The 14,262-nt window shown below is 36.6% G+C and overlaps 1 long non-coding RNA gene across 4 annotated transcripts; it reads right to left on the bottom strand.

Moving 5' to 3' along the window:
• Window positions 1-10,316: 10,316 nt before the first annotated feature.
• On the bottom strand, window positions 10,317-13,798 carry LOC149751230 (uncharacterized). 4 transcript variants are annotated; one of them, XR_016398431.1, is made up of 4 exons: window positions 13,200-13,798; window positions 13,057-13,117; window positions 12,733-12,825; window positions 10,317-12,481 (listed from the first exon to the last, which is right to left on the bottom strand). It is a non-coding gene; the product is annotated as an uncharacterized LOC149751230 (long non-coding RNA). The 4 variants fall into 4 exon arrangements; XR_016398432.1 differs by having other exon boundaries at window positions 10,317-10,781; window positions 10,870-12,825; window positions 13,200-13,793; XR_016398433.1 differs by having other exon boundaries at window positions 10,317-11,020; window positions 11,098-12,825; window positions 13,200-13,792.
• Between the last annotated feature and the right edge of the window lie 464 nt (window positions 13,799-14,262).

Here is a 14,262-nt window from a genome sequence, read left to right on the forward strand (position 1 = left end):
TCTTCACAAATCTCCATATTTTATTTATGCAACCTAACATGTCCGTATATAGTCTTTTAATAGACATCAACGGTTAAGAACGTCAAAGCTACACAAACTCCATGTGAGATTATATAACATCCTTAGGTCGTTAAGAATTATGAATATGTGATTAGAACCACTCTTTCATTCAGACAGATTTTATGGTCCAAGAGTATTCTAATATTTGGTCCTGTTCAGTATTTGTCATCTTACAAATACCCACATGTTTACTAAGAATCTCTATTCTGATGATTGAGACACATCATCCTATCATATATAGTAGTATAACATGTAACAACCATAATATAAATATATTTTCCCAATATATATATATATATATATATATATATATATATATATATATATATATATATATATATATATATATATATATATATATTGGTTGTGAAGTATTTTAGATTACAAGAAAATTGGAGTATCATATCTCCCTGTATTAATCTCTATTATTACATGATTTTCATACAATATAATCATGGACAAATTTTATCATTATATAATAAAATTAATTTACCCACAATATGCATGTAACAGAACTTTATTAATATAATATTGGCTTTGATGGGCACATTAACTCTTTCAATCTTCCATTTGCACTCAAAGCCAATCAGATACAAGCATAACTCCTGTTGAATCTAAATGTTTCTCAAATACCTTCTGACTCAAAGATTTAGTCAACGGGTCAACCACATTATCTGCTGAAGCAATCTTAGAGATTATTATATCTCCTCTTTTGATAATCTCCCATACTAAGTGAAACTTTCTTTCAATATGCTTTGTTCTTTGGTGAGCTCGTGGTTCTTTTGCTTGAGCAATAGCTCCATTGTTATCACAAAACAAAGCTATAGGGGATTCTATGGAAGAAATGATTCTCAATGCCATGATAATTTTTTAAATGCAGACTGCTTCTTTTGTTGCTTCACAAGCTGCAACATATTCAACTACTATTGTAGAATCTGCTACCGTACAACTTCTCCAACTAAAAGCTCCATTGTTATTTGCAAAGACGAAACTGGATATTGGCTTTCTATTGTCTAGATCGGGTTAGAAATATGAATCAGTATATCCTTCAACCATTAAAGGACCACCTCCATAAACTAAACAATAATTTTTTAGTTCTTCTTAAATACTTAAAAATATACTTAACAGTTATCCAATGTTCCTCTCTAAGATTGGATTGATATCTACTCACAGCACTTACTTTTTGAGCAATATCTAGCCTAGTACACAACATAGCATACATTAAACTACCCACAACTGAAGCATATGGACAGTTTCACATTCTTTTTATTTCCAAATCACTTTGAGGTGACATTTTCTTAGAAAAAGCAATTCCATGTCGAGATGGTATCAATCCCTTGTTAGAATCTTGCATGTTGAACTTGGCCAAAATCTTATCAATATAAGTTGATTGGGATAAACCAAGTAATTTATTTGCTCTATACATATAGTTTTATCGCAAGAATATAGGATGCTTCTCATAGATCTTTCATAGAAAATTGGTTTCATATCCACAAATTCACTATTGATAGCATTCCCACATTATTCCCAACAAGTAGAATATCATCAACATAAAGAACCAAAAATGTGATTGAATTTCTTTGTGATTTCTTGTAAACACAAGCTTCATCAAAATTTCGAATAAAACCAAATGTTTTGACTGTTTCATAAAATCTAATATTCTAATTTCTTGAGGCTTGCTGTAGCCCATAAATGGATTTATTAAGCCTGCATACTTTATGCTCTTGCTCTTAACATATGAATCCTACTGGCCGATCCATATAAATATCTTCATTGAGATATCCATTTAGGAAGGTTGTCTTTACATCCATTTGCCAAATTTTATAGTCACGATGGGCAGCAATAGCCAACAAAATTTGAATGGACTTTAGCAGTGTAACAGGTGAAAAAGTTTTATCATAATCAATTCCTTTCTTGTCATTCTAGCCTTTTACCATGAGTCTTGCTTTATAGGTCTCTACCTTTTCATCTGGACCTCTTTTTCTCTTGTACACCCATTTACAACCAATTGTTTTAACCCCGGTAGGGCAGTCAACAAGAGTCCAAATGCCATTGGAATATATTGAATCCATTTCGGATTTCATGGCAATTATCTATCTATCCTTATCAATGTCTAACATTGCATCTTTGTAAGTGTAAGGACCATTGTCATTATGTTTTGAAATCATTGTCATACATTCATTCAAAAGACTCAGTCTTACTGGAGGACGAATAATCCTATTACTCTTACGTGTTGGAATTATAGATTTTTCAATCATATCAGGTGAACTATCCTTATGAAGCTCATTAGTAGACTCTTCTACCATTCATTCATGTGTCTCTTCAAAAATAATCTTATTATCCTTGTTATTATTCAGTGCAATTTCTTCTTCTAAGAAAATCGCATTCTACTTATGAAACCTTTTTCTCAATAGGATTGTAAAAATAATACCCAATAGTTTCTTTAGGATAGCCTATAAATAGGTACTTATCTGTTCGTGATTCCAATTTATTAGTATTTTGTTTCCTGACATGAGAAAGACAACTCCAAATTTTCAAATGTCTTACACTTGGTTTTTTATTTGTTCATAATTCATATGGAGTCTTTGGAACTGATTTAGTTGGAATTCTGTTAACAAATAAATTACAGTTTGTAATGCATAACCCCAAAAAGATAGAAAGATTTGACATACTTATCATTGAATGAACCATATCTAATAAAGTATGATTTCTTCTTTCTGAAACACCATTATGTTGTGGTGTTCCAAGAGGGGTAAGTTGAGATTTGATCCCATGTTCTTTTAGATAGCCCTGAAACTCATTGGATAAGTATTCTCCTTCTCGATCTGATCGAAGAGATTTAATACTTTTTTCCTTCTGTTTTTCAACTTCATTTCGAAATTCTTTAAACTTTTCAAAGGATTCCGGTTTATGTTTCATGAGATAGACATATCTATATCTAAAACAATCATCAGTAAATGTTATAAAATAGGTAAATTCATCTCTTGCCATATGGTTTATAGGGCCACATACATCTATATGTATGAGTTCTAAAATATCTATGGCTCTTTCACCTTTTCTTTTAAAGGTAAGTTAGTCATTTTTCGTTGTAGACAAGATTCACAAATTGGGCAAGATTCCACTTTAATAAAAACCAAAGGACCATCCTTCACCAATCTATTAATCCGATCTACATTAACATGACCCAATCGTAAGTGCCACAAATATGTAGGAATCATATTTTCTCTTTTTCTTGTTCTTTAGTTGTTCACAACAACATTCTCATCAAATGTTAAAGTATCACAAGAAGAACTAATAAAATAAAGATCATTTTATAGAAAACCACTAGTCACAAATTTATTATTCAATTTAATAGTAACTTTTGTTCCAAACAAAATAGAATAACCACATTCTTGTAACTTTGAAACAGAAGTCAAATTTCTTCTAATTTGTGGCACATAAAGACAATCTTTTAGTGATAAAATAGCTCCTCCATGTAACACCAAATTAAATGCTCCATTAGAAACTGCCACAACAATTGCATCGGTTCCCATAAGTAGTGTTACTTTCCATTTATTCAGCTTTTTGCTTTTCTGAATTCCTTGCATTGTATTGCAAACATGAGAAGTTACTCTGGAGTCAATACACCAAGAGTCAGAAGAATAAACCAACATATTGGTTTCAGAAATGTGAGTATCAAACATACCTTTAGAAGACTTGTTTTTGAGTGAAGCAAGGTATTGGAAACAATTTCTCTTCCACTGACCATGTTTACCAAAATGATGGAAAGCATTAATTGATTTGTCCTTCTTCGCTCGCTTCCTATTTTCGTCTTGGACTTTCTTAAAGTCTCTCTTCTTCTTATGTTTGGACTTAGGCTTAAAGGACAATCCTCTTTCAGATACCATAACAATTGGTTTGTTTTGTTTCATCAAATCTTTCGCATGTTGTAACATATTGCGTAGTTCTGGAAGACTCACCACCAAATTGTTCATATTGAAATTTAATACAAACTGATTGAACGATTTAGGTAGTGAGGATAAAATGGCATCCACTTTAGTTTCATTGTCTATAACATATCCAAGGGATTCCAATTCATTAATATATCCTATCATCTTCATGACATGATTATGAACTGGTGTTCCTTCCAACATCTTGGTAGACATAAGTGACTTCATAGCACTTTGCCTTGTAGAACGAGTCTGCTGCCCAAACATTTCTTTCAAGCTCCCTATCATTTCTTTAGCTGTTGGCAAAGCTTCAAACTACTTTTGAAGTCTATTTTCAAGTGAAGCAAATATGTAACACTTTGCCAAACACATGACTCAAATTTTCAGAGGTACAATATTCAGATTTCTTTTCCAATCACTATAGTTTGAACCCTTCAAACGATTATCATCCAAAATCTTTGCTAAAGGAGTATAGTTGGACATGATGCCTACATCACAATGCAACAAGATAAAAGAAAAATTAACTCCACAACATATACAAGCATATAACCATTAAAATTGGGATTTTTTTATTTTTTTTAATTTCAATGGTGCACTTACAATTTCTTACAACAATAATTCTCTGATTTATTGATGCATAAAATATTTTCATAAAATATTATTGTGAGTAACATGCGCTTCATTCAGAAAACTCAATAACCCATTTTAGGATTGAAAGTGATTCCTAGGTTCTTCGGTGTTTAGCATGCTGAATTTTTTTTTTTTTTGAAAACCATGGCTGAACCTGATCGGGTTGCCTACGTACCCCTTCACAAGGGAAATCAGGCCACACATAGTTCTTTTAAAATTTCAAAAATACAGCGGAAAAATGAATCAAACAATTTAATTCATGCATGCTTACAAGATCAAATCTAGAAATCAGCACATTAAGAACACATAGGATTATGCCGGAATCGTTTAAACAATTATGCTAAAACTTTTATGCATGATTAACTATCAGATCTGAAACTTAAGAACTCTATTCCAATTAATCTCCGAATATCCATCGAATGGATTCTGGAGATATCTCCGTGAGGAGCCCCAAAAGAGGGTAAAACTCGGAGAATCGGACCTAGACCTTGACACCATAATAAATGATTAATGCTAGATTAATACCTTTTATGATGGATGAAAGTTGTGAATCTGATTCTTGACTTCGCAGCCACGCACACGAATGGCCTCTACGAGAAGTACACACGAAGTCCTGAAGGATCTTCTTCCGCAACAGTGCTAGCAGTTGCAGAACACTTGAAAGCTGAAATCTGCCCGTCGGAATTCAATCAACTCTTGATCAATCGTCTTGAAGCAGATGGAGATGAGGTTTGTAAGAAAAGTAGAGGACTCAGATCTGATCTTGAATCTTCTAGATATTCACCCTGAAAACCCTATCTAAAATGGAGAAGAAGAGGAAGAGGAGGCGGGTGAGGAAGAAGGCTGCAATGGATGTGTTTTTGGTGCCCATGTTTGACCCCTTTTAATTGCCTCCGAATTTTCATTCAAAATTCGAAATTTATTTTCAGAAAACCTCTTTTAGTTGGCATATGCAAAGGAATAGGAACAACCCAAATCAGATCTCAACCAAATCTGATTTAAATTCAAATTTTAAACACATGTGCAAGAGGGAAGGAATTTGAAATCCATGCGGCAAGGTAAAACACTTCATAATTTCGAAATCACCTCTTGAAATTCGAATTTAATCCATTCAAAAACTCATACGCCACCTTGGCTGATGGTTTGAGTGATTAAAATCATTTAACACATTGCTTAATATTTGAATTTAAATTCAAATAACAAACAATGTCGCCATGTGTCAAGCAATGGGTCCATGTGCCATGCAATAATTTTGGTTTATTTAAAATTCATGAAATCCAATTCCATGTCACCAATAATTGCCACATCATCTGAGCCTAATCCCCTTGGGTTGCACCTAATCAAATTTGGTCAAACCCGAATTAAAACAAAGCAATTTGGTTGAACCCAATCTAATCAGGTTAGACCCTGATTGAGCTCAAATTGAATCCAATTCAATTTTGGCTCATGCAAACTCAATCAAATTGAATTAATTACTTTGTGTTGGACCTAATCCAATTAGGTCAATCCTCAATTAAGAACAAATTAATTTAAAATTAATTTGATCAGCTTAAGTCCTTTTTGGTTCTAACCTAATCCAATCAGGTCAAAATCCTGATTGAGCCCAAACTTGAATCCAATTCAATTTGGCTCATCCTTAGCACAATTACTCAATCAAATTGAGTTTATTAGTAATTTAATTACTAATTAATCCTTCAATAATTACTTTAATTATTTTATAAGATAATTTGCCAATCAAATTGACCAAATTATCTCTGAATGATTCTTAATCATTCATCAGCTTTCTTGATCAATCAGGAATCTTCTATGCGTGTGACCTCATAGGTTCGAACCTAAGCCGGTAGTATAGGAACAATTTCCTACACTAATTGATGTGACCATCTAGCAATGGTACCCAACGTCCGGATAGGCCGAATATATGCGAAGCAAATATTTTGGAACCCTGAACTATGGTTACTGTATAATTCAATCCCTTTGACTCCTAATGCCAGGATGACTTAGAGCTCACTGTCAACCCTATAATTAGTACATCCATTATGTGATTAACTTTAGATATCCCGTGACTCCTCACTGGGATTACCCTGGCCAAAATTTTGCTAAATTAATCACAAGACATTATCTCCTGTTTTCAGGAGGGGTCAAGTCCATCTTGACTCACAACTGACTACGCAAGTACTCTGCACCCAGTGACCTTCCGTCACTGAATTAGAAATTCAGGTAGTCCGGTACCAAAGTACAGTGAGTTGCTTGCTAGTCACAGATTGCAGTCTCAGGTCAGAGGGCCAAACTTATACCCATATCCATTCGGAACATCTCTCGACAGTAGAGCGTTCCGGAATTGGTCTCGACAGTAGATTATTAACGTCGGCCCGTTTTCGAGTCCGCCGACGCTAATAAGCATCGGCAAAAATCGAATGTGGACTGGCGTAGTTGGGCTTTCGCCGACGCTTATTAGCGTCAGCCAATTTGCCATGTTTTTAAGCGTCGGCAAAGGCCATTTCCTGCATGTCAGTTTTATTATTGCTGACGCTTAAAAGCATCTGCAATAATGATTATTTTTTTAAAAAAAATAGTAAAAATAATTTCTAAATTCTATATTTATTATTTACCAAAACAATTATATACATTTACAATGTGCTTCGAAAACATTAAAAACATATATATCGAATTCCTAAATAAATAGTCTACGAGGTATCAGGGGTCGATGGCATCATCATCATCTTTATGAGTAGTTGAAGCATCAACAACGTACAAAAAAAAAATATAGAAACTTTAAGTATCTAGAGCTTCTTGTTGAGATTGAATGAGTTTTTTAATTTTTTTTTCTTTTTAAGTTTTCTATACCCACATTACATTTTCTATTAGACATTCGAATCTAAAAATAAGCAATTAAGACAATCACTACAAACAAATCAAAATATAAAAAAGTTGAAAATGATAAAACTTGATAATGTTAAGAGAAACGAACACAAGTTCCGACAAGCAGTGCCGAACTCGACCGCGAGAAGTGGTGCCAGAGACTGACAGGTGGAGTTGGATAAGAGGCCAAAGTCGCAACAAGAACACACCTGAATAGCTAAAATCCTGAGAAGCAAAACAATTCTGGATTCAAACATCAAAGATTAGAAAAAGAACAGAAAAAAATATTCCATTAGTTAAAAATATTTTTTTTGGATGAAAAAATTAATAATCAAATAGATGAAGCCAAATTAACTAGCCAAGTAACTAACTAACTAAGCCAAGTAGGCAAGTAGCCAACAAATGAACAATCAACAACATTACAAGCCCCAAGTGGGCCAAGTCGAAGGCTCGAAGCTCTTTTTTTTATTATTCGCCATGTGCATCCCTAGCATCAACTTCTGGTCTATATATATATATTTTCACCTAAACCTATACTCACACGCGAAAGACTTGATTAATGATTATTTCGAAGGATAGAAAAAAAAGGATTAAAAAAAAAAAAGAAACAACCAAGATCCCGATTCCCGATTCCCCGCCCTGCCTTGAAGCTGCGTTTAAAACTAGGACATAATTTTTCAGCGCAGGAACGAAACGAAGCTAAACATTGGAATGGCTGTAAAGAATGCAAAGCTGCCCTCCTGCTGGCTCTACTTTCCCGAGATTATATGAGTCAAATACGCTATCTTCTTTTCTTTTTATTTTTGATGAAATGGGAGGTCGAGCCAGCCTTCATTTATTAATAAGAAAGCATGTACAAAGCTGGGTTGAGTTGCCAGAGAATGGCATCGCCCAAGGAAGATTATGAATCTTGTCCTTCTTTCTCTTTCATCTGATCTCTCCCACCCCCACCCCCACTCTCACGGCCCCACCCCCGTCCTCTCCCTCTATTTCCGCCTCTATTTATTTATTTCTGTCTTCCTCTTTTTCTGTCTGCACATTTTACTTTTAAATTTTATTAACTATATTTACATCCATCTATGAACTGCTGATGTAAAAAAAATAAAAAGGCATAAGGTTACCTCACTGTAGCCCGTTGGCCGTACTCATAGCTTTCACTGTGAATACCGTGGTGAGCCTTCTTTGGGCCGAAAATTTTTGACGACCACCTTAGTCATCTAAGACTAGAGCCGACTCTAAGCCTACTTAATTCAAATTATTATTCAAAAGAACGGATGGATGATATTTAGAGTTGGGTACATCTTGAGTTTGAATGTTCCCTTCAAAGGTCATCTTCTCAAGAATCTCTTGCCCATAAACAATTTTTTGGGATATACCTACCTTGGCCTATTACAAGCACATGGCCTTACAATTTTAAGCACAATATGAAGTCCAAATGCCTTCACAAGCCCTCCGCAACATCACAAACACCTCAATGCGACTTCGGATTACAATTATTTGAAACTTTTAGATCTCCAAAGGATTTGAATCCATGAATTCTCAAAGTAGAGGAGTTTTGGGTTAAGGCCCGGTTGGTGGCTCCCTAGTGCTGCTGCTTGAGATGAATTTTTTTTTTTTTTTTTTTTTTTGATTTTCTTTCAAAACTCCTTGATGCAAAGATGTCACTCCACCTAATGGTTCCAAATTCTTATAGCGCCTATGGTATCATAAGCACAAGAATTAGAATACTAATTTCAAAACACATTATATGATTATTCTAATTATTCTAATTAGAATAACAACCAACTGGAGAATGGAAACCTAGGAGCCAAGTCAAGAAGAATGTCAAATAATTATTCAAGGCCTACTCGCTGCACATATCCAATAAATATTAGTTATGAGATTAGCTTTCTTCAATCCACGAGTCTCCTGAAACTTCCCTTAATTTTGCTTCAGTAGAGTAAAAATTGTTGGTGTCAGGATCAGCTTCAATGCCTTCAAGAACTTCCAATGCGTCTAGCAACTTTGAATTAGAAGGCCCCGACAAAGTAGTAGAGAACTCTAGTGGTGGGGTTGACATCGACACTAAGGGACTGGAATGGGGGGTTGAAGGTCTAGCCTCGATGCAACCTATGAATAGTGATGGTTGAAGGGGCAAGGTGACTAGGGGCTGAGAAGGGGACCCTTGGCTGAACCTCAAAGGACCACATTACGCTATTTGTGCTACTGACTGCAACGGCACATAATTGCCTTCAAGAACTTCCGATATGTTTGGCAACTCTGAATCTAAAGGCCTTGGCAAAGTAGCAAAGAAGTCTGGTAGTGGGGGTGATATCTACGTACACTATAGCATTGGCATGAGAGGTTGAAGGTCTAATATCCTATAAAGAGTAAGGGTGACACTACAAAAGAAGGAATAACTCCCGGCGCTTTTTTTTGTCTCTACCGACGCTTATAAGCGTCGGCGAATTCCCAGCCCACGCGACCCAAAGCGTGGGTCAGACGTCGGGCAGGTGGGCGTGGGTCCGGTTTTTGCCGATGCTAAGAGAAAGCGTCGGCAAAAACAGGGATTTGCCGACGCTAATGAAAGCGTCGGCAAAAACGGCTTTTCCGACGCTTTAAAGCGTCGATAAAGCCCTTCCCGACGCTTTAAAGCGTCGATAAAGACCAATCCAGTTTTGCGTTTTCGCCGACGCTTTAAAGCGTCGGCAAATGTATTTTGGCCGACGCTTTAAAGCGTCGGGATTGCTATTTTTTTTAAAAAAAATAAAAATACGAATGTAAATTATAAAGGTCAAAATACATATATAAGGTATTTTTGATTACCTTGCTTACACATCAAACATATTAAACCATCTATATGTAATTTGTGAAGTCCGTATATACGTCCAAAATTACAGAAACAACCAGCCATCTAGATTTAAAAGGCAGGCTGATGGAGTTCAAGCATTTATTAGTACAGTTGTTTCTCCCCCTATCGAGGGTTTAGTTCGGTAATTGACGCCTCATTTGAAGAGAATAGAGTCGATGTACTTGTAGACTGCTCATGTTTACCTCTAGATGGACCGGCATCTTCAACAAATCCATATGACTCGGTCATGGCATTTGCATAAAAAAATGCAGGCTGTGAGGGAGTTTGGAGTTTCATTTTGTACCTGTTGAGCATAAAAAAACTGATAACATGTTTGGCCTGTCACTTGGATTTTCCTGTACGCATAACAGCCCAATGTTGATGCATCTCAAGATTTTGTGGCTTGAATAATTTTCAGCCATACTTGGATCAACTAATTTCAGTGCTGTCTCATTGGTCCAACATTGCCATGCCTGGTAAAGGTCTGTTAGAATATGGCGTAGTCATCTCTAGACTTATATCATAGTAGAAAATGTAAATGTGAATTTTGTAGTTACTTACGTAGCTTAGAAGATTCATCACATTTTCAGGGTTATAGAAACTATTGTTCCTTCTTCCGCTGACGATTTCCAAAACTAATACACCAAAACTAAAGACATCTGACTTAAGGGAAATACTCCCATGTATAGCATACTCTGGTGCCATATATCCACTGCAAACCATTAACAATCAAATAATGTGAATCATTAAGGCTTAAAGCATAGTGAAATTTAGGCTTCAAAAACTTACTATGTTCCTACAACTTTAGTTGTCTTGCTTTCAGTATGGTCTCCACCAAAAAGTCTTGCCAATCCAAAGTCTGCAATCTTGGGATTCATGCTTGCATCTAACAAAATGTTGCTAGCTTTCAGATCTCGATGAATAATTCGTACTCTAGAATCTTCATGAAGATACAATAGTCCCCTAGCAATCCCTCGAATGATGTTGTGTCGTTGTTCCCAGTTTAGTTGTTCACTTTTGGCTGCATCTAGTTAATCCAGATAGAGCATGTTTAATGTTATGTACCACTGCCAAAAATGGTTAATTTATTAATTTATAGAGATCAAATTGTATGCTAACCGAAAGAGCATTGCTGGTTTAGTTGGTTAGAATAAACCTATTTATGTATATAATGTATGCTTATACGGTACCAGTTATTTCTCACTTCTTCCTCAGTTTCTTTTGACTATCCAATTTGACCTCGAGTAGTTCTAGATGCCTAGCCTTCCGGAGAAACCAAAACAAACAAAACTCTGGGCTTATGTATCACCTACTACGGAACTTCTTTGAGTGAATTTTGTTCAGAACTTCCTATTATTTTTTAAGTTTTTTGGCCCTCTTGTTTTGTAAATATGAGTGTCTTTTCTATGCATTTTGGAGTACCTGTATGAATCTTTTGTGAGCATTTTCATTTTATATACTCATTTTGGCATATGTTAAGAATATAGTCATGTTTTCATATCTAGCAAACATTATTGTGTGTCTTCACAATCTTATGCTATGCGATTATATTATAAAATTTTCTTTTCGCTTTGTTAGCTTCATAGATTTTCTTACTAAGCCTATTAATCTTAGATTAATTGGCAGGGATTTTAGCAGACCAGTTTTGACCTCAAATGTCAAACTTACATGTGTATACTCTTTCAGTCATAGATGTTCTGTACTATATTTTGGGTCTAATTTTGGTATATGGTTCATTATAAAATTAACAATTATAACCATTTGTAAGCATAAACAAGAAGACTTATCCCATCTAGTTTGGGTCACGTATTTAGGAATCTTATAATATCATTGGTCCATATCCAAGCCAAGCTGTCTGAAATGATGAAGTCATTTCTCATATGAAAAATTAAACCCATGAGTATAGCAACCTAACATAATAACATAATTAAATCCAGTATGAGTAATCAAACTCCAAGAACCTTGTTGTATGTTATGTGCCAGCAATCAAGCAATTTGTGATTCATGATAATACATGAGTTAGATTACTCATAGAAAATTAAACTACTATTCGAGGAAAGAACTCACATGCTAGCATGGACAGGCAGAGTTGGAAGTTGACATTTTTCCTTGAGATGACAGTTATCAGCAGCACAGAAATGTGGAACAGTAGTAAGCATATCAACCAAGGTTCCTACAGATGCATCAAACTATAAGGCATATCACCTCAATATGTTGGAAATCAATGTGTTTGAAGAATAGACAGAGGTCCTACTCCTAGTTGGAACATTGAAAAAAGAAGAAGAACAGCTGGCTCTCAAGCACACAGAGACAGGACATGTTCTAGTGTAACTTTAAGGGTTGATGAAACACCAAAAAACAACAAATATTTTTTATCTTCTTCTTCAGAGAGGAAAGAGAGGAACCAATGGAGATGATCATTGCCTGCTTGCGGACTGGGCAGCCGGTCGCCATGGTGCACCGGTAGTATGCCCGGAGGCACTGTCCATACTTTCTCCATTGACATCCATCAGTGATCTATAAGACAAGTCCAAAAAAAGAATAGAATCATTTAGACTGACCTTCAGAAGATTAATTGGTTTCTCACAACTAAACAACAAGATGCAGCATTAAAAACTAAAGACTTCTAAAGAAATAATAGAAACATGCAAAGATGAGAGTTCAACTAGAAAAAAGACTAAACAAGAAAGGAATGGAGAAGAACAGAGAAATCAAAAGCCAAATCAGGTGGAAGAATAAACGGATTACAGGAACTTGAAGAGGTGTTGATCCGCAAAGCTACGATTTTCTTCGATTGAAGCAAAGAAACCTGTTTCCCAAATCAAACACCAGATCAAATGTGGTAAAGGCGAATGTTTAAAGAATAAACCAAGAATTTTACAATCTCCTACCTAGATTTGGAAGTAGATGGTTTTGGTACTTTGGTTGACGCCATCGACCACCTCACAATGCCGCCTCCAAGGCGTCTCACGGCCGTCGCCGGGTGGAAAAAGGGACGAAACCCGGAGCTCAAGGCGTCTCAAGGCTTGAAGATGATGAAGACTCGAAGAATCACGAAACGGACGAACTCGGAGGAAAGAGGAAGAAGAAGAAGCGGGGTCTGAGGGTCTGAGGGTCTGAGGAAGAAGAAGAAGCGGGGTCTGAGGGTCTGAGGAAGAAGAAGGGCGAACGGGCGATTTGAACTTGAGGATCCAAGGCGAGGGTCGGGGAGGAGCGCAGGAGGAAGAGGCCGCAGTGGGACTTGAGGATCCGTGGTTCGAGGGAGAGGGGGGCGAAGTCGGGATCCAAGGAGGCGGCGAAGAGGCGGGCGAAAACATCATCGCCGGAGCCCTTCTGCTTCTTGAATCTGGAGGGGATTAGGGAGGAATGGACGAGGAATGGGGAGGGGGTTACAAAGCGATCAGAGTACTGAAGTAGATTTTCTCTTCGATCTCTGGAATGGGTTGAGGGTGGTGGGCGGTGGCCGGGAAAACGGAAAGAGAGAGAGGGCTTGTTGGGATGTAGGGTGGTGGGGAAATGTTGGCTTCCGACGACGCTTTCTAGCGTCGTCTTAGGCTGGCGACTACACCGACGCTTTGTAGCGTCGTCTTTTGCTTTGACGCTAGACCAAAAATTGCCGACGCTTGTGAAAAGCGTCGGTAAAACCTACTTTTCCTGTAGTGTGAGGAGGCAAGGCTACTGGAGGCTGAGAATCTAGTGGCCCCTAGCTGAGCCTCGAACGACCGCATTGTGCAATTTATGCTACTGATTGTAATGGCGCATAATTGCCTTTAAGAACTTCTAATACGTGTTGCAACTCTAAACTAGAAAACCATGGCAAAGTAGCAAAAAAAACTGGCGATGGGGTTGATATCTGCACTATAGCATTGGCATGGGAGGTTGAAGGTCCACCCTCGGCATATTCTGTGAAAGGCAATGGTGGAGGCGGCAAGGCAAACTAAAGACTGAGAATCT

This window comes from Phoenix dactylifera, chromosome 15 (genome assembly GCF_051530095.1).
Source record: "Phoenix dactylifera cultivar Ajwa chromosome 15, Ajwa_hap1_PhDact_Kaust_v1.1, whole genome shotgun sequence".
NCBI lineage: Eukaryota > Viridiplantae > Streptophyta > Magnoliopsida > Arecales > Arecaceae > Phoenix > Phoenix dactylifera.